The following is a 19,250-nucleotide window of genomic DNA, read 5'->3' on the forward strand; positions in this document are numbered from 1 at the left end:
AAATATTTTCTACTGCTGTAAAATTGACTGATAAACACTTGCAGATTAAAAAAAAAAAAAAGAAAAACAGTGTTAAAACTTGCAAGTTACCATCTCCCGCCCAGCACAACTCAGCTCTCACTTTGGATGATGACTGACTTTGGGGCCCAACTCAGCCACAAGGACTATGCATTATCCTTTAAAGGCAGATAAGAACCCACAGTCATATTGTCCTCTGAAACGTACTTATATTGACAGCATGAGTGAAGAAAAGGAATAAATATGGAAAGGTTGACCCCAAATTTCTCAAACAGCCTCAAGGATCCAGTGGAGCCAAGAACCTACGTCAATCTTTCTCCAAGAAGGGGCAGACTGTCTTACTCATCTTTGTTTCTGGAAGTTCTTTTAGGAAAACAAATTCAGAGAGAAGCTTCAGGTGGTGATTCCGAGTATTCAAGGCGGGCACTGTGGAATAGACAGTCTGGGAGGTATTGAACTGCCTCCTTAGCTCTTGTGCATTAATATAACAGCCTAAACGCTAATGATAAATTGAGGCGCTTCGTCCCTGAAACTAGCAAACAGTAACGGGAAGGAGTAATTATAGGGTTTCTGCCCAATTTAACACATTATGCAAGAAGTGTTAAATGAAGGATTTTTACCCTTCGAACATGTTATCTTTTCTGTCCCCCCCCCCCATACATAAAAGCACAGAGAATCACATTAGGCAGGCATGTACCACTCCTAGAATTACAAAAGATTAACATTGTGTCATGTTTACTTCCGATTGTTTTTGAGTGAAAGGAATGAAATATTTCTGATAAATGGACTCTTCCTTCTCCTCTCTCCTCCAAAGAAGCCACTGTGGAGAATTTGGTGTGCTCCCTGTCACCAAGCATATAATCGTTAAGGTGATCTACTTCTTTTGGAGGACCCATCCTTTTTACAGTCGATTTTACTGCTTTATGATATGTGCTGTGAAATAAACTAGATGACTGCAGCAGCCTTCCCGAGCTGACTCTCCGCTGGTAATTACTCCTTGACACATGGATGATAAACCCCATTCACTCCCCATATATAGTCATGCTGTGTTAATTTTTAATTATGCATTTTATGGAATGACAGAGACAATTATAATTAATTTACGACTTTCTGGAGTCTTTTGTTTTGAACACTTAAAATCAGAAGTCACAGATAATTCCCAGGGATATGGATTAAGCCGGCTAATTAAGGATATTTCCTAGAACGATTCCTTAAGGAATTAAAATCAAGCCTATGGGGAGTAAATATTTTACACACATTATCTTGCCTCCTTGCAAGCTGCGAAGTGAGAACAAGCGGTAATTAGTTATTTACATCTACCGGGGGCCTAACCCAGCCTTGACTGTGTTTGGTCTGGTTGCTGACTGGAGCCCACGTTCTCAGGCACCTTTGGAAATGGGAGGCCCAGCCCAACCCGCAGACTCATCTGTAAGATGTGCAATCAAACAGCCGGTCATCCTGGAGAACTCCTCACACTGGGGCTGCCCTGCTGGACATTTGCATTGGAATCCTAGGGGGACACTCAAGTCAGGCAGGTCCCCGTGTTGTCCTGGTGAGAGCACTGACCACTCAGTTGAGAAGCTCCGATATACGGCATTCAGCCCGCCCTGGCCTCTTAGGTTCTTGGGCTCAGAAGGTGCTTCCCAGCCTCAGGGCACTTGCTGTCCGCTCCTGGACCCTGGAGTCTCTAGTTCAGACCACACTCCTTCATAGCGGCCTGTCTTCACCAGCCCATCTCAAACTGTCTTCATTACTCACATGACTCTGCACTGCCCCCGTTTACTCCCTTCCTAGCATCAGAGTCATCCGAAAGTACTTGTTAAATTGCTTTCTTATTGTCTCCTCCTTCTCTTACCAGAGTCCAGGCCCCTGGAGGGCAGCACCTTGATTTCCAATCACTGTAATCCTCGAGCCTAGGACGGTGCTTGGCATACTCTACACAGTCCTATATCACATACCAGTGTTTCAGTCCACAGCTGCATATACGATGGTGATCTCTTAAGGTTTTGTCGGCTAGTGATGTTGTAGCCGCCTGAGTTTGTGTAAGTGCACTCTGAAGTTCACACATTGACAAAACTGCCTGATGATGCACTTCTCGGAACAGATTCCCACCGTGAGGGGACCCCTAACTGCACACATATCTGTTAAGTGAGAATGAGTCGTAATATCAAGATGCAGTGATGGGCCACCGAGCATAAGTGAAGCCCTTCCTCTAAGACCTTGAGGTCTTTCCTGAAAACATGGGCCTAACTCTTTGCAAGCCTGGAATCCGAATGCAGGGAAGCATATCTTTGAATCCAGCCCTGACACTGCTTCCTGATCTTGCCCTCGGTATCTCCAGATAATAATAATAATGATGGGTACAGCCACAGTCGGCTTTTAGGTCCTTCAGGTACATTTCCACACTTTGACCTGATCTTCCCTAGGGGTCATGTCTGACCTTGCACAGATGAGGAAACAGAGCAGCTAACAACACATCCATGACCACTTACATGGCACGTGATGGGACTGGAATTGGTACCTTTTTTGGCATACCCTGAGAGGGATGCCTGCATCACGGGGCAATTTTGTTAATGTGTGAACTTCCACTCAGTGTGGACAGCCATGCTTTTTTCCTGATCCTCTGTGATTTCCTTTTAAAAATCTCCCAGGGAGGGAGAGAACAGCGGGTGTGAATGGAGGCGGGAAGGGGAGGTGCAGAGGAGGAAGTCTTGCTGCCCTCTTTCCTTGTATGCGCTGCCCTCTCTTTTGGGCCTCCCTGCTGGGCCTCTGGCTCATCATCACTGGGTACTTTGATTGCAAAGGTTCACACACGGCTGCTGCTGGGGACCTACCCAGCTCGCTGTGAGCCAGTGGGTAGCAGGTTTCCTAGCTGAGGAGCTGGAGCTTTGGGCTTTACTTCTCTTGGTTGGCTTGTGAGAGGGACCTTCCTCCCTCCAGATGCTGCCATGCACCCTAATCATGGTAGACCCCGTGTGAGTTTCAGGGAGAGATCCTAAAGTCTGGGGATGTCATCAATCAGTAGATCAGTTTCAAAGGATCTGACTGATAGAGATGAAAATATCTCACCTCCATGGGCAGCCCAGGTGAAGCGGGGGGGGGGGTGGTGCCTGAGGGGTGGGGGGGCCTGTGGATGCTGGATTTGCTAGGATGCTTCTGTCTGAGTCCGTTTTCTGTTGCAATAATAGAATACCACAGACTGGGTCATTCGTAGAGAAAAGAGGTTTATCTTGGCTCATGGTTCCAGAGGCTGGGACATCTAAGAGGAAGGCTCCAGTATCTGCTAGGGTCATGCTGAGGGACTGGTGCTGAGCCCTAACATGGCGACAGGGCCGAAGGGGTCATATGGTCAGAGAGGAAGCAAAAGAGAGCCCAGGAAGCTGAATTTGCATTTATCACAACTGCTCTCGCGGTCACTGACCCCCTCCCACGTGAGCCAACTCACTCCCAGGAGAACTGCACTAACCCTTCAGGAGGGTGGTGGCACATGACCTGGACTCCTCTTAAAGGTCCATCACCTCTCAACATGGTGACATTAGGAGCAAATTTCAACATGAGTTTTCTGGGGGACAAACCACATCCAAACCATGGCTGCTTCATAACTGGATGCATTCAGGAGGCCATTTGCATATTTTAACAATTCAAACATATAAATGAAACCCAGTCACGTGACCTGTTACACTTGCCCTCAGAGCCCAACTAAACTGCTTCCCTCCAGTGCCACCTCCCTTCCGGCTGCTCAGCACCTACCTTTGTTCTTTTCCTGCTTAGCTCCTCTTTGATACAGTGAATTTTTGTTATTTATTTCTAATGTAGTTTTAAGCTTTTTTTTTTTTTTTTTTTTTTTTTTTTTTGCAGATTTAAAAAAGCATGTTAGGTAAACATATAGTATTTGTCTAGTTCTCCATCACTGGATTTTGTTTGTGTGTGTCCCCAGAGGAGGGTGATTTTATACCTTGCACTTTGTCTGTGACAGTCTCGATTTGTATTAGTGGTCTCAGTATAATTATTAATAGAGACTCCTTTTACGCTCAACAATGTAGTGGTTTGTGTGATAATTGTAGGAGACCCCTATTCCAGAATGATCTTCTTCCCAACTCCCCATTTGAACAGTGACTCTTTAAATAAAAATGGCTCCCATCTCTGACACGGTTAGTTGCAGGCGGTGAGTTACCGTTCTTACCACCTCTGACCTATTGCACATGCACCATTATCTTAAATTGGGCAATGTTAAAGGAAATAATGGGGTAAATCAGTTGGCTACTATGGTTTTATTGGGTCCCTGAGTTCACAGAGCTATTCACTGGGATGTAAACGTTGTAATTTGTTAAGCTTAATTACACAGTGCTTTGGGACACAGAACTGCTTGATCTGTCAACCAACCAAGAATTTCCTGGCTCCAGCACCGGTATTTCCATTGACATTGTGGGTGTTTTCAAATACTGTTCAACCTCTTGCCGCTTTTCTCTTGCGCTACCTTCTGGATTTACCTGACTTGGGTTATTTTGGTCTCAGTATATCAGAAAGTCGGGAGGATGGGTGGGCTGTGCTGGTGAGAGCTTCCCCGGCCTCCTTCCTTCCTGTTTCTCACACATCCCTGGGGTTGTAAGTTTTCCTACTGAGAAATATTTTTAGCCTGAGGACTGTCCCTGTGTTGCAAGGAAGGGAAGTGGGGGCATGCCACCCGGTGCTGGCACCTTGAACCTCCAGAGGCTCCTGACCTCTACAAGCCCCGGGCTGCTTGCAGCTGACATTTATTCCTGCTGTACCTTCTTCCCCCATTAAAATGATTCCTCTTCACTCCTGGTGGTTGGAGGCTGAGTGAGGTGCTTCTGGGTGTTTTGTGGACTCCTTTAAACCTGATTCAGTGTCTTCCAGGTTCTGATTTTAGTGCCTGCGTTTTTCAACTGCCTGACCATCCGCACTGCGGTGGCCTGAGTGCTCCCCTAGGTTTCAGCTGGCCTCCGCTGCTGTTTTCCTTTTAGGAAGTAACACTTCCTTTGAGGATGCAGAGGAAATTCTGTTGGTGACAACACAGATATGGACTGAGCCAGACTTTGGTTCATGCACCACAGCAGCCATGAAAGTGCCCCCTTTTCAGAATCCCACTGTAGGCACAGACCATATTTTTTTCATCCATCCATCCATCCATCCATCCATCCATCCATCCATCCATCCATCCATCCAGGAACGCTTAGGTTGTTTTTATGTCTTAGCTATTGTAAACAATGCTATTGTGAACATAGCAGTGCAGATGTCTTTTCGAGAAAGTGATTTTATTTCCTTTGGATAAATACCCAGAAATGAGATTACTGGATCATATGGTAGCTCTATTTTTAACTTTTTGAGGAAGCTTGATACTGTTCTCCATTATGGCTGCACCAATTTACATGCCCACCAGCAGTGGATAACGATTCCCAGTTCCCCAGGTCCTTAACCACACTTGTTATCATATGACAGATGTGAGGTGTACTCTTGTTCTGGTTTTGATTTAGTGGAAATCTGCTTTTAAATTAAAAAGCTAGCGTTAGTGTATGCCACTAAAAATTTCTCCTCTATTGAGAACTATAAAACAGGGCACCCAGAGAGTGTGTTATTCAAACACTTTCTTCTCTGTTTTTAGGCAGCATATTCCTCTAGTGCTTTGTTTTTCAGAGGTTGGGGGAAATGGAGAGAGAGAAAGGAGGGAGAGAAGAGGGTGAGAAGGAGCAACTGAATTGCCTAATTAGCCACTAAATGTGGTTAATTCAGAGCATTCCCCTCCTTTAATTCATCAAAAACGTAAAAAAGAAAGAAAGAAAGAAAGAAAGAAAGAAAGAAAGAAAGAAAGAAAGAAAGAAAAAGAAAAACAACAACCCATGTGCCGTGTTGTGAATTGGGCTTACTGAGGTCTAAAATAGCAACTAAGAGACAGGTGCTGCCCTCATGGAGCTGAGAGCTGTTAGGAGAGATGGGGCAGCAGTATCCATGCACACTGTGTGAGATGAGGGGAAAAGTCAGTGAATGCCAATTTCCTGAAGACTGTTAGTTGTGACGTCCCTTGGGGGAGCCGAGATTAACCAGACCAAGGAGCTCTAGGTTTGGATATTGTGCATGACTTGGTTGAGAATTCCTTCTGAGTAAATGAATCTGGTAACTGTGTCTCCATCATGTGACCTCTAAGTCATGGGAGAATTCTTTGTATCGATTGAACTTGGGTTTTCCTGTGCAAGGTGCCTGTAGTCCAGAGTAATCAGTCCTCCAGTTTCCGGAGGAATTTCATAAGGTCTAAAGCAAGGGTCCACAAACTACAAGCACATCTGGCCAGCCGCCTGTTGGGAGTGATAAAAAAACCCATAAGAGATAAAGCCCTTCTTAAGAGGTATCAACCTGGAGCCGGTGGCCTCCTGGATTGGTCTGACTTGGGCTGTTGGGGTTCAATAGGTCAGAGAGGCAGTGGCCTCGTATTGGGTGGCCCCACAGGCACAGATAAGCACTTTCTCATGGCTTCTCTTCCTCCTTTTCCTCATGCATCCTTAGGTGATAAGTCTCCTATTCGTGGAGTAATTTTAGTTGACGTCCATGGGGATCATTTTGGTTCCATGACCTACAAAGGAAAATGAAAGCACATTAGAAGTGGGATGGGGAGTAGGAGGTGAGGGGGTCCCATCCTTGGCCCTGGTCCACGTGGGGACTGCTCAGGACTGTTCTCCTTGGGGAGACCCTGAAGCCCAGGACATTTCCTCCAGAAGTAGATCCACGGCCATTGTCCGGAAGGAGCGGTTAGTGAGGCCTGTGAGCCGTGGGTCTTGAGCTCTTTTTTTTCTTCCCTATGAATTTCATTTTAAGATTTTATTACATTTTTATGAAAAGAATAATCATTTTAATAAAACAGCTTGAATAGAAAGTTAAATAGAAGAATATGCCCACTCTCGGATCAGATATTCCACTGTACAATAATGACATGTCCTTTATATATTAATCCAAAAATTTTTGCTTTTCTTCATTTTATCTTTTAAAAATATATATTTAGTTTTCTAATTACCCATGAACGTGTTCGCATTTATGGGGTACCATGTGATGTTTCAAAATACATATACGTTGTGTAATGTTCAAATAAGCTAAACATATATATCTCCTTAAACATTTCTCATTTCTTTGTGATGAAACATTTGAAAATTCTAGCTTTAAAAACTATAGTTGTTATTATTATTATTATTATTATTATTATTATTCACCCTTCTGTGCAGCACAGCACCTGAACTCATTTCTCCTATCTACCTATGAGTTAGCACCCACTGAAGTGGGTTTTGAGGAGCAGGTCTGGTGTGGGTAGGTAGATGGAGATGGGGGAGGGATGGGAGAAGATGGGCCTCCAGGCAGCCAGAGAGGAGTGTGACAGGGTCTGAGATGGAAAGCCTGGGAGTAACTGACCCCCAACTACATGGTCTTAAACTCCTACGGATTTATTTTCTTAATAAGAAGGCTGGAGATGGCCTGTTGACAGCACTGCTTTGGTGTCTTGAAGATATCAGGATAGCTGAAATTCTCTTGTTTCCTTTTCTTCATGAGCTCAAGATAAGTGTGGCAGCTCCAGCCACACATCTGTCTCAACGGGGGAGAAGAAGATAGGGTGGAATGCCAAAAGGCTACCCATAAGTTGAGTAAGCGCCTTTTCAAACTCTTCTCTAAAAACCAACCTTAGGACTTCCACTGACATCTCATGGGCCATCCCTATATTCAGCAGATGTTGGGAAAGATAATTTCTTTCAAGAAAGTTTGCCCAGTTCCAGAATAGAATGTTTGTGACTAAGAAAAAAGGGGAGGGTGGTCACGCCCCAGTGGGACCTCACTCTAGGAAGACTGTCTCTAGCTTTTTAAGGAATCCGGTTGGAACCTTTCTAAGTTAGCAGTTCATCATATTCTCCCAAATTGACATTGTCGGCTAGTCTAATAATCTAATTTTTAGCATTTGTTTGAGTTTTGGGTTTTAAGAGTTTTAAGAAGATAGAGACAGTTAACAGAAAGGTGGGGACATACGATGTTTTAAAGTTGGAGACAGGGAGTTTAGTTTATGCCTGACAGTGTACTCTGGGTGCTGCCTGGTCCATGCCGAGGAGGGCTTTGTCATCTGGTCTGTGCCCGGTTTCTCCTCCCTCCACCCCCCCGACAGGTCGACACTAACGTAAAACACTCCAGGTGCAGAGAAGGAAAGTGATTAGCCCGATTCTGTGGAGGAGAGACGTCACCAGCCTGGGATTATACATCAGGAAGGTCTCCAGGGCCACAGGTATGGGGACTGGCGGACCTCACGTTCAAAGGTCAAAGTTGGAAGCAAACCCACAAGCACTGAGAAGATGGCACACCTAGAAGGGGAGGCTATGGGCCCAGTAGATGATTTATGTCACTAGAAAAGGGACTTGATCTTTCTGTGCCTTGTTCCTAATTTTAAAACGATAGATAAGGCCTATGCTTTATTGTTCACTGTGGTGAAACACACACAACATAAAGTTGTACCAGGTTAATAGTTACCAAGGGTGCAGTTTAGTGTCATTAACCACATTCACATTTTTTTTTTTGTCTTTTTTGCAGCCTTCACCACCATATATCTCCAGAATTCTTAAAATTACAAGGTGAAAACTGTCCCCATTGGACACTAATTATTTCCACCCCTGGGAACCACATTCTATTTTCCATACCTGTGAATATGCCTCTTCCTGGCCCCTCCTACGAGGGGAATCAAACAGCATTTTTCTTCTTGTGACTGGCTTATTTCACTTCGCATCCTGCCCTCAGGCTTCGCCCATGTTGACGCATGTCTCAGAATTTCTTTTTTTTTAATATTTCGTCGTGTGCATCCGTTCATTCTTTTGTGGACACTTGGGTTGCTTCCACCCCTCGGCTCTGGTGATGAGTGTAGCTGTGAGCCTGAGCCCACGAATATTTCCGAGACCCTGCTGTCAATACCTGTCGGTACAGACCCAGAGGTGAAATTGTGGGATTCATCATGGAGTGCCATCTATTCTGTGCCATTTGTGTGATAAATGTCACTCTCTCCTAGTAAACAGTGAATCCCTGGAGGAGAGACCTGATTTCTATCCCTGGTACAGGAACCGGCCTGCCTCCTGCCCATTTTAGCAACCACGTGGTTCAGGAAAGCACTTGGCACATAGTACATATGCATCAAATATTTTTGAAGGAGTAACTCAAAGAATGAAATTAGTAGTAGTTGAATGGAAAACTAGTGAAAGAATTTCATAAGGTCTAAAGCAAGGTCCACAAACTACAAGTGCATCTAGCCAGCTGCCTGTGTTTTATGTGGCTCCTGAGAAGAATAACCATTACAGATGCACATTTGCAGTCTGATAATAGGGAGCACTCACTTTGAACCCCAATTAATATAAATGTTATCTCACCCAGAAGATTTCCATTCTTCCTCATTAGTAGGCCAGTATTATAAAAAATTCCACTGAATTGTTGTTACTTATTTTGAATTTTATCGACATCAAATTTGAGGCTATGGTTTGCCCTTGTGTTGTATAAGTATTTCAATGTTGCCCCTTGTCCCACAAAGCTTGGAATATTTGGTGTTTGGCTTTGTATTGGAAAAGCTGGCTGACCACTGCTCCAAGGTGTTAACTCAATAACAATATTGCTGTTATTACCATTCTACACTGTGACAGACTGGGAAATTTAAAACTATAGACATGTTTTGGGCACACTTGTCTGATTAAATGGGATAAACTTTTTTAAAGCACTGAGCCCAGTAGGTGCTTAATAAATTATGTTTTTTTCTTCTTTCTTTCTTTTTTTTTTTTCTAAATGTGGTTTAATAGAATGAATAGTTGGTTGGTTTGAAGGTAAGTGACTTTAAATATATGACACACAACTGCATCTTGCTTTCCTAGAATATATGGGGGTCAGCCAGTGTTTCTTTAGTATAAACTGTAGAAACTACAATGGATTGGAGATAGAATATATTTTTTTTTATTGTCTGGATCTAAAATTCCTGATGGCAGTGGGTTGGGATACAGGATATCTATTTATTCATGATGCTGGGGAGAAAGGAAAGCTCAGCAGTTACCCTCATCAATCCTTCCTGCACATAAAAAATAAATAATAAATAAATAAAAGGCTGTTTGGAGGCCTGTGTCTACACATATATTTTTGCTACTGGTTTGGGTCTTTAAAGTCTTTAAAAATTTATATTCAGAGTGTTTTCCTGTTCATTTTTCATTTTATTAAGAAGAAACTATAAATAACTCTTAACAATGCCATCGTTTTTCATTAGCTCTAATGGCCTGGTGACAGAAGGAAATCTCATGCAGCGCAATGCTTGATTTTTTTCTTCCTCAAAGGCTGTCAGGCTAGATCACTTAGAAATATTACAAAATTTTCTGTACTGAAGGAAGAAGCTTTTGACTCCAGTTGTTTTTTTTTTTTTAACACGTGCATTACATCATGTGAAACATTAGTCACTTTTGGAGGCGATTCTAAATCACCCATGTTCCTTTGTCTTGACATTGTTGTTCCTTTTAAATTCACAGGCTTTCCTCTAAAATAATTTTAGAAATCTAAAAGCCAGTGTTTTTTTTTTTTTAAATTCCATCATATTTTAATTTTGCCTTGAATTAAATCTGCCTCTCTTAAGTTATTATTCTGGAATCACTTGTATAGTCAATTAAATGTGAGCATTTTAGACCTGGAAGGGATCTTTGACCTTATGACCTCCTCATTGTACAAGGAAGAAACTGAGGCCAAGAGAGAGACCGTGAAACACACTCTTGTCATATGGTGAGTTAATGGTGCGGCGGAGACGGGAACCAGCAATGCCAAACTCAAATGCTAAAACTTGCCAGTTTGTTTCCTCCTCTTAGGTTTTTAGGGATGAAACCATCCAGGCACTTGAATGGGAAGAAATAAGAGATGTTCAAATTAAATTAAAACCCTGTGATTCAAATGATTTCCAATTCTGTAGAAACTTGAAATGAAGCCCGTGGTTTTAGGAACCAATGCATTTTGATTGACGTTTATATAGGCAGATTTTTATTGGGATCCTACATCACCATGAACAGTGCCTTTACGTTACTAGAACCTCTTGGTGTCCGAATACGAGCGAGCAGAGGAGCAGCAAGCCTTAGGTGGGGGGCTGTGCTGGCCTGTGGGCACCGGGTGTCATCTCAGGGTTTGTTGGATGAGAGGGATCTTGGCTGCTAGTTACAGACATGGTGCCTTGGTGGACCGTCTGGGCTGCCCGGGAAGCCTGCTACAAACTAATGCAGTGCTTTGCACATTTGTGCAATGGGTTGCTTTAGAAAACAACCTGCAAAACTGTGCCTGGGTTTTATCTTTCCTTTCTTTTCCTTGATATGGCTGCATCTCGGATAGCTGCCTGCATTTTCTTAAGGGTAAACTGGGAATAGCTGAGCAATCAAGAAGGGCTCAGAAGCCCATGTTAAGGTGGTTGATCCCTTCCAGCAGCTCACTTCACAGTTAAGGAAACCCATGCCCTTCCCTATTCTAGAAGACCTCATGGGCACTCATTTCATATTTCCAAAGCCACAGTGCAGTATGAAACAAGGATAAATATAGTGTTGGAGGCTTAGAAAAGTCACTGCGTTTGCCAGTCCTGGCTCCACTCCCAAGTCAGCAACACCACGGTCTTCATTATATGCGGTTGTCTCTGTTTTTTTTTTTTTTTTTTAACTTTTTGAAACATTAATTAAGAGAGTTGAGCTTTCTAAGGTTAGTTGTTAAGGATGGTTCAACGGTTCCTTTTGGAAGGCAAGACTTGAAATGGGACCAATCTCTCTACAAAACAAGAAGCATCCAGGGAGGACTGTCATTATACTGTACTTACTGCACTTATGTGGGTAGTTGCCAAGAGCATAATCATTTTCTGGAACACTGTGTTCTGATTCTAGTTTGTACATCTGTTGTGCCTTTGTAGCCAAAAAAGAAGTAGAAACTTATGAAAATACCAGGTGAGTTTCAGGCCAGTTATGTAGTTATTTTCAAGTTAAAAATGTCCCTTTGCCTGGAATTGACTTAGATGTTTGCAAAACGGTATACACTGAGTTCAGGGAGTGTCAGATGGAAGATATCAGTGGAGGTTGGCTGGCCCCAGGAGAGCGGGAGTTGGAGGGGTAGCAAGTCTAGGTGGTCAGGGCTTACGCTGGGTCAGGACACAGTCACATGGGTGGTGTCAAAATTGGTTGCTCACAAACAGGTAAGAATTAAAGATCTAGAAGTGAACAGGGGCTCCCTGGAGAAGACAGGTCCAGGAAAAGTCTCAGATAAGGAACTGAGTCAGCTGGGTAGGTCTTAGGTAATACCTGGTCAAGACGGAGGGCTGCATTGGTCATGGCCTGTACCGTCAAACAGAATAACCTTAACGCAGGGACTTAGTTATGATGATCTTTGAAATATCCAACAAACCAAACAGGGATGACTTCACTCCGAGATTCATGACAGCAGGAAGCCACTACAACACAAAGCCTGGTGGAACAGAGAGAGGAGGTGGTGGTATTACCAGAAGCCAAGAGTTGGATATATTTGGAGGATCTCAGAAGCATCTGGAACCATGGAGGGAAGACTGTCTGGCAGAGCTGGAACCATGAAAAAAAAAGATAAAGCCACCTCTCTTAGTCTGTTTTGTGCTGCTATAACAGAATATCCCAGCTTGGTAATTTATGATAAACAGAAATTTGTTTGGCTCATGGTTTGGCAACTGGGAAGTCCAAGTCCAAGGGGCTAGCATTCCGTGATGAAGATGAGAAGGTGTGAGAGAGAAGGAAGGGAGATGAACTCATTCTTTATAAGGTACCCACTCACTCAATAATGACCCTACTCCTATGATCATAGCATTAATCCATTCCTCCACCCTCAGAACCTCGTCACCTCTTAGAGATCCTGCTCCTCAACACTTGCATTGGGGAGAAAGTTTCCAACACCTGAACTTTGGAGGGCACATTCAAACCATAGCGTCACTGCTGAGGAGGTCATAAACAGCAGAGGGAGGAAGGGAAGGAGATGCTCAGGCTCCATCTTTCTCTGCATCCCCCAGTCTTCCACCCAAACCTAGCTGGAGCTAGTTGGCAAGTGATCTAGAAAATGTAGTTTGCAGGTAAAGGGCAGGGAATGAATCAGAGAACGAACAGGCAAATGCTTGATACATAGGCACAAGGAAGGTTAGGGTTGGAGACACTCCTGGCAAGTGTGCTGGTTGGAGGCCATGTTCTAGTGGTTCCTCCAGTGGGAGAGACAGAAAGCTTCCATGAAATGTTAAGGAACCCAGAGCCTGAGATTCCCTGGGTCTTCCAAGACTTGGGCTTGTACCCCTATCTACTCAGAGCCCTTCTTGGGTTAAGTGACTACTCATTGTTTGGGCTGTTGGAAGCTCAGCCAGATGTGGAGACAAAGGATCCTTTTCAGGATCCAGGCATTCTTCCTACCGCCAGGTAAAGTCTCAGTGGCTGGATTCTCAAAACGCTACCCCTTAAATGGTTAATGCTTCCTGGGTGAATGATGGAAAATTCCATCATGACAAATATAGAATAAAGTTCTGCATTAAAAACACCTCACTTTATGCCTTTATGTCCTGGATGGCTATAGAAGCAACACTCTTCAGAGTTAGTCATAAATTCTCAGCCATGAATTAGGACATCTTCTGGTCCCTGTCCCTCTTCCAGTCACTCTAGATAGAGAAACTGCCACTTTTATCCTCATCATTATCACCATCTTCACTGCCATGATGATAGTCACGGAACACACTGCAAGTAGAACATTGTTATCTGCATTGCAGAGAAAGGATGAGGTAGGCTATTTCTAACAATGGCAACTAAGCTTTAAGACAGTAGCTCAGTGGTTCTCAAAGGTCAGTATGACCCAGACTCACCTAGAAGGCCTGTTAAAATGCAGGTCCTCACCCTTTAGCTCTCCCAGTCCATTTAGATTTAGTGGGTCTAGGGTAGGGCCTAGGGATTTGCATTTCTCATTGGTTTCTGCATGGCACTTCTAGTCCAGGACCTACCTGGAGACTCGCTGCATTGATATGCTGCTGTTCACCCTGTTCAAGGCAGGTATTATCTCCATCCTGCAACTGAAGAGCTGAGGCCCAGAGAGGCCAAGTTCCTTCATCAAAGCCACATGGCCAGAAAGCAGTAGTGGGAGGTCGACGTTTGGGTCAGTTGGCCAAGTCCCTGTAGGCCATCTGTTCCTCATGGTCAGGCTGGGAGCATCATCAGGACTGCAGTGCTGCAGGACTGGATGGCCACTGTTAGGTTTTAGATACTAGGTATCCCCCAAAAGCTCATGTGTGAGACAATGCAAGAAGGTTTAGAGGTGAAATGGTTGGGTTATGAGAGGTTTCACCTAATCAGTGTGTTAATTGCCTGATAAAGATTAATTGAGTGGTAACTGTAGGCAGGTAGAGTGTTGCTGGAGGAGGTGGGCCCCTGGGGTGTGGGCCTTTGGGGTATATATTTTGTCCTTATTGAGTGGAGCTCTTGCTGCTCCCTGGTGACCATGTCCTGACCTGCTTTCCTCCACCACACTCTTCCATCATGATATTCTGCCTCATCTTGAGCCCCGAGGAATGGAGTCAGTGGTCTGTGGACTGAGACCCTCTGAAACCATGAGCCCCCAAACCAGTTTTTCTCCTCTGATTGTTCTTGTAAGTTCTTTTGGTTGCAGCAGCAATGAAATAGCTGACTCAAATAGCCACCACTCTCAGTGGACCAGACCACTGACCCCCCCCCCCCCCCCCCCCCCGTGGAATTTGTACTTTGGTCTTCCGTAGCCCTAGTGAATGTCTGTCTTAAATTGTATTATTGGGTGACAGTGAATGGGTGGGTTACATTTTTATAGAAATTGGGTCCAATTTGTGGTCCTTTACTTTTTGGTACAAATGCCCCCGCTAGCTGAGGCTGGCTGGGAGGTCTGAGGCCTTGAGACCGCGAAGCCCTGCTCAGTGGCTGTCAGAAAGAGACCATTTGCATGGCTGGCAGGGATCTGGCTGGGGCTTTTCCAGGGGCCAGCTGGTCACCTGGAGCCTAGTGCCTGCACTCTGGGGCACTTGCCTCACACTCAGGCTTCTGTGCTTCCCCACCAGGAAGAATACTAAGCCTGTTGCTTAGCATTGTGTTTCAGAATAAATGGATGAAATTTAAGATGATCCAGTTTCCCACACTGATGGTTGCTTGGCCAGTGACCTTCACAGAGTAGTGATTTCTTTTCCTCATTCCTGACCTTTAATTTCCCAAATTACCTATCGAACAAGGAAGACCTAGGGCATGGAGGATAAAAAGGGTGTACAGTGTGTATAACACACCATCTCCTTCCCTACTGGATTTAAATCATATATTAATTATTAATTTAGAGTATCTTTATTGTTCCATCTGCAAACTGCAAATGTGAATTTCAGTCATGTATTTTTAAACAGCAGTGTTACGATCAAGCAAATTTGAATATCTCATGTAGTTTATTGCCAGTGGGCTTTGTTTATAGAGGAGAAAATCTGTTTTATGTATGGTTTCTAGCTTTTCATTTTGGTAAACTGTAGCCTAATTTTGTGTTAGGAGAAATGGGAGCTATTTTACTATTTAATACTTCCATATATCATACTTACAGAAGCTTCTATCTTACCACCTTTGCAGAATCAGAGAATTATGATCCAAAGTAGGGGGGAAAAAGACTCAAAGTAGGGAAATCTATGTCCTGAGACCTGGATTAGATTAGAGTTGATGAATTTATAATAATGTACATAATTAATCTAGGAAATAAAGATTTAAAAACAGCTTTACTTGCTTGGCTATACATTCAGTTAATATTGCCTTCTGAAAGTTAAAGAGGTAAATTTACACTTTCTGTGACTTTAAAAATTGATCCCAAGGGTATTAATTGCCTAATCAATTTTAGGAAGAAAATAACTGCTTGTAACCTCTTCTTTAAAGCACAGTTTTGTTAAGAGTCTGGTAAATTTATGCCTGTGATTTTTCAGTTGACTTTAAAAATACAGTATTGTGTTTCATATATGAGTTTTGTTGAAAAACACATTTTCAACAAATTTAAAGATCCAATTGGCTTTGATTATTTGTGATTCACGAGTTGGGAAGTATCTCATCCCAAGATTGAGAAGAGGCTCCCATTGGGCATGGCAGAAGAGCTGGTTTTTGTAAGGTCGCCTGAGCAAGAACAAGGAAATGGCATAAAACAACCAGCGCGTTGGTCAACATCAGGGCCCTTTAGCTTTATTTCCTTATAAAGGCTAGAGCAGAGGGGATTTCCTTATCGTGTTGGATAAAACTGGCTTATTGGGGGGACTGAGCTGTCATCTTTCCTGATTTCAGGGAAGGTGAGAAAAACAACTTAGTTTGGTTTGGAGACATGGATCTTGGGCCTGATTGACTCCGTTTTGGTTTGGTCTGTTGGGACTTCTAAGTGTTATTTAATTGTTTAATACTTTGAAAATTCTCACTATTCTTTTAGAATTTTAATGTAGAAATCAGAGGCTTGCAGAGCCGTACGTAGCCCTGTATATCAGTTACTTATTGCTGCATAGCAAACCTTCCCCAAACGGTCACTTACACTAAGTTCCAGAATAGGTAATTAGAGCACAGAGTGGCACAAAAGTCTTGTGTTGCGGCTCAGTGTCAGGTGGGGTAACTCAACAGGGTGCTGGAGAATCCATTTCCAAGATGGCTGTGGAATTGGCACTCGCTGCAGACCAGGAGTTTCAGCAGGGGCTGAATTGCCAGGGGTCTTGGTTCCTCTCCCAATAGACCTCTTCATGTAAGATGCTCCATGGCTGCCTGGGCTTTCCCATAATCCGGTTCTAAGAGTGGCTGTCCCCAAAGAAGCAGGCGCAGAGCTATAATACAGTCTTGTGTGACTTTGCCTTGGAAGTTACATGACATCATTTCTGCTGTGCTATATTGGTGGGCTCAGATTGAAGGGGAGGGGATGGTAGGCGACAGAACAAAAGACCTGTCAAAGAATTTGATGGTATGTTTTAAAACTGTCACACCCCGTGAGGAGCCTCTGACATTTAACTTATCAAACTGTGGCTTCTAAAGGAAAGACTCTTGATCACTTGTGGATAGGGTGAAGCTGCATTGATATCCATAATTATGTAGCCGAATGGAATCAGTCTTGGCCCCGTTAGGTTAAGTGCTGAACAGTGTTCATCGGATTTGCACATGGTGGACGTGGGTAACCTTGGCAAGGGCAGTGTTTTGGAGTGTAGGTAGCCCTCTGGCCTACCAGGAATAATTGGAAGATGATGATGATGTGGAGATAGCAGAGATCGACAGTGCTTTCAAAATGCTTAGCTGAGACAAGTAGAGGGGGCAACAACCAGAGGCAACTAGTGGGCCAAGAGAGCTTTTGTACGTATTTCTTTTTCTCCTGTTGTTTTTTAGGATGAGAGAATTTATAGGGTGAAGGGAAGGAGACAATACAAAGTATAAGGAGGCACTGTTACTATTCAGCTATGTGACTTAATCTCTATTCCATATTTTTTTAAGTGCAGGCATTCTGGTGGAGTGGCATACACAAGACACTTGATAAGCATTTGCTTTACAACTGGAGAATTCTAATGTGGTTTCTGGGATTACCTGCAACCTCCTATTTCCTCCTTTTTTCAGGGTGTAGCCCTTTGCTTGGCAAGGAGATGTTTTGTAGAATGTGTCCCTGTGTTGATGGATGCTGTTTCCATCCCTAGTGACCTCCATAGGGGTATGACTTCCTCTCATCACGCTTACCTCAGAGACTGTACCAAAGAATTTTATTTTCCTTTTGAAGCAAAACAGCCTACAGAATGACGTCAGGCTTTGAAGGCTTCATGAAAGTCCCACTCATGGTCTCAAGGACTAAATAGGTATCTCGTCAGAGTTGTTTCCTCTCACAGTTACAACTAACTATCCATCTGTTAGTGAGGAGTGAACATTTACTTTGGAGGATGTTGTGAGTTGAGGGTTGTGAATCAATCACTTTTGTAAAGCACTTTCCAAACTTTAAGAGTTGTAAACTGGAAAGCACAATAGAAATATAAAGAGCTGATTATTTGTAGTCTTGTGGGCCGGTGTGGGTGTTTACATTTCCTCAGAAACCTTGTTTCTCCTTTGAGGGTCATGTAGTATCTGCTTCAGTCATTTTCCCATTTTTTGACTTATACAAGAAATTGGCCTGGAAGTGTCAGCAATTGAAAAATTGCAATAATTTTTTTGCTTTGTGATCTACAGTTGTAATAGACACAGTAATAACAGTACTCTCTTTATGTAGTCTTTTTCTTTCTTTCTCAGGAGTAAAAACCACTAACTAGAGTAAATAATAAGAGAATGGAGTTTCATTGCTGAAACTGCATGTCTTTAGAAGCCAAATTTTCTTTGACACATGAGAAATGGTTGAAGATATTTCAGGAATTATTCATATTAGTGTGGTAATGGTCTGAGGAATACAACATGAAGAGAGTAATATAATCTAGTTTATAATTTGTGCTAATTAACTGCTATATGAAAATAATTTCTGCTTAGTTAATTTCAACTTTTAATAACTTGTACAATGTCTGTACACCACCATGCGCTTAGATTATCGCCATGATATGCAAGTGTCTAATAGTTTTCAATAGAGCATCTCTTTCAGAGCAACTACCCTCTTATCTAAAGCAAAGCTCATAATGAAAACAAAGGATGAGGAAAATTTTATGTGTAATTCCTAGGTGCTCCTACTTAGTAGAGGAAGGGTATATGCTAAATGATGATACATGGAGACGGATGCTTAAATGTTTGGCCAAGGAATTTGTCAAGGAGCACTTGGGATTCCAATCTGGAATAAAAGCACACTGGTAGCTTAGAGCCCTTGATAATGTCTGCTGCATTCTGATAGAGCAAAAGTAACAGACATAATTATCCTGTGTGCATTTCTGCCATTCTTCATACAAAGTTCCTAAAGACAATGATGATATATACAAGCCACCATAATAATGTTTAAATAATATAGAAGGATTTCTGAAAAATAAACCTTCATTGGTTTGCATTTCCTAGTATACTACTTTCATGGTTCTATATGATTTTGTCCTAGACGGAAATCTTTGTGCCAAGCTTGAGAGATGGACATTATGTTAACAAGTGGGACAGGGAGTTAGAGAAGGGAGAGAGCGTGACCCACTGTGAATCCCATGTCTGTTCTGGCAACCATGATTGCTGGAGTATCCCCTGTTATTTTTCCATGGTGGTTACTGGGCTGATGTTATC

At 43.1% G+C, this 19,250-nt stretch overlaps 1 protein-coding gene and 1 long non-coding RNA gene across 6 annotated transcripts in view; both read left to right on the top strand.

The window, feature by feature from the left end:
• The window catches only part of Csgalnact1 (chondroitin sulfate N-acetylgalactosaminyltransferase 1), a 305,396-nt gene that overhangs the window by 43,514 nt on the left and 242,632 nt on the right, over nucleotides 1-19,250 (top strand). The gene's annotated exons all lie outside the window — the stretch shown is intronic.
• On the top strand, nucleotides 3,862-9,795 carry LOC120892737 (uncharacterized). Its single transcript, XR_005737507.2, has 3 exons — nucleotides 3,862-7,661; nucleotides 8,171-8,287; nucleotides 8,590-9,795. It is a non-coding gene; the product is annotated as an uncharacterized LOC120892737 (long non-coding RNA).

Source organism: Ictidomys tridecemlineatus, chromosome 14 (genome assembly GCF_052094955.1).
Source record: "Ictidomys tridecemlineatus isolate mIctTri1 chromosome 14, mIctTri1.hap1, whole genome shotgun sequence".
Taxonomy (NCBI): Eukaryota; Metazoa; Chordata; class Mammalia; order Rodentia; family Sciuridae; genus Ictidomys; species Ictidomys tridecemlineatus.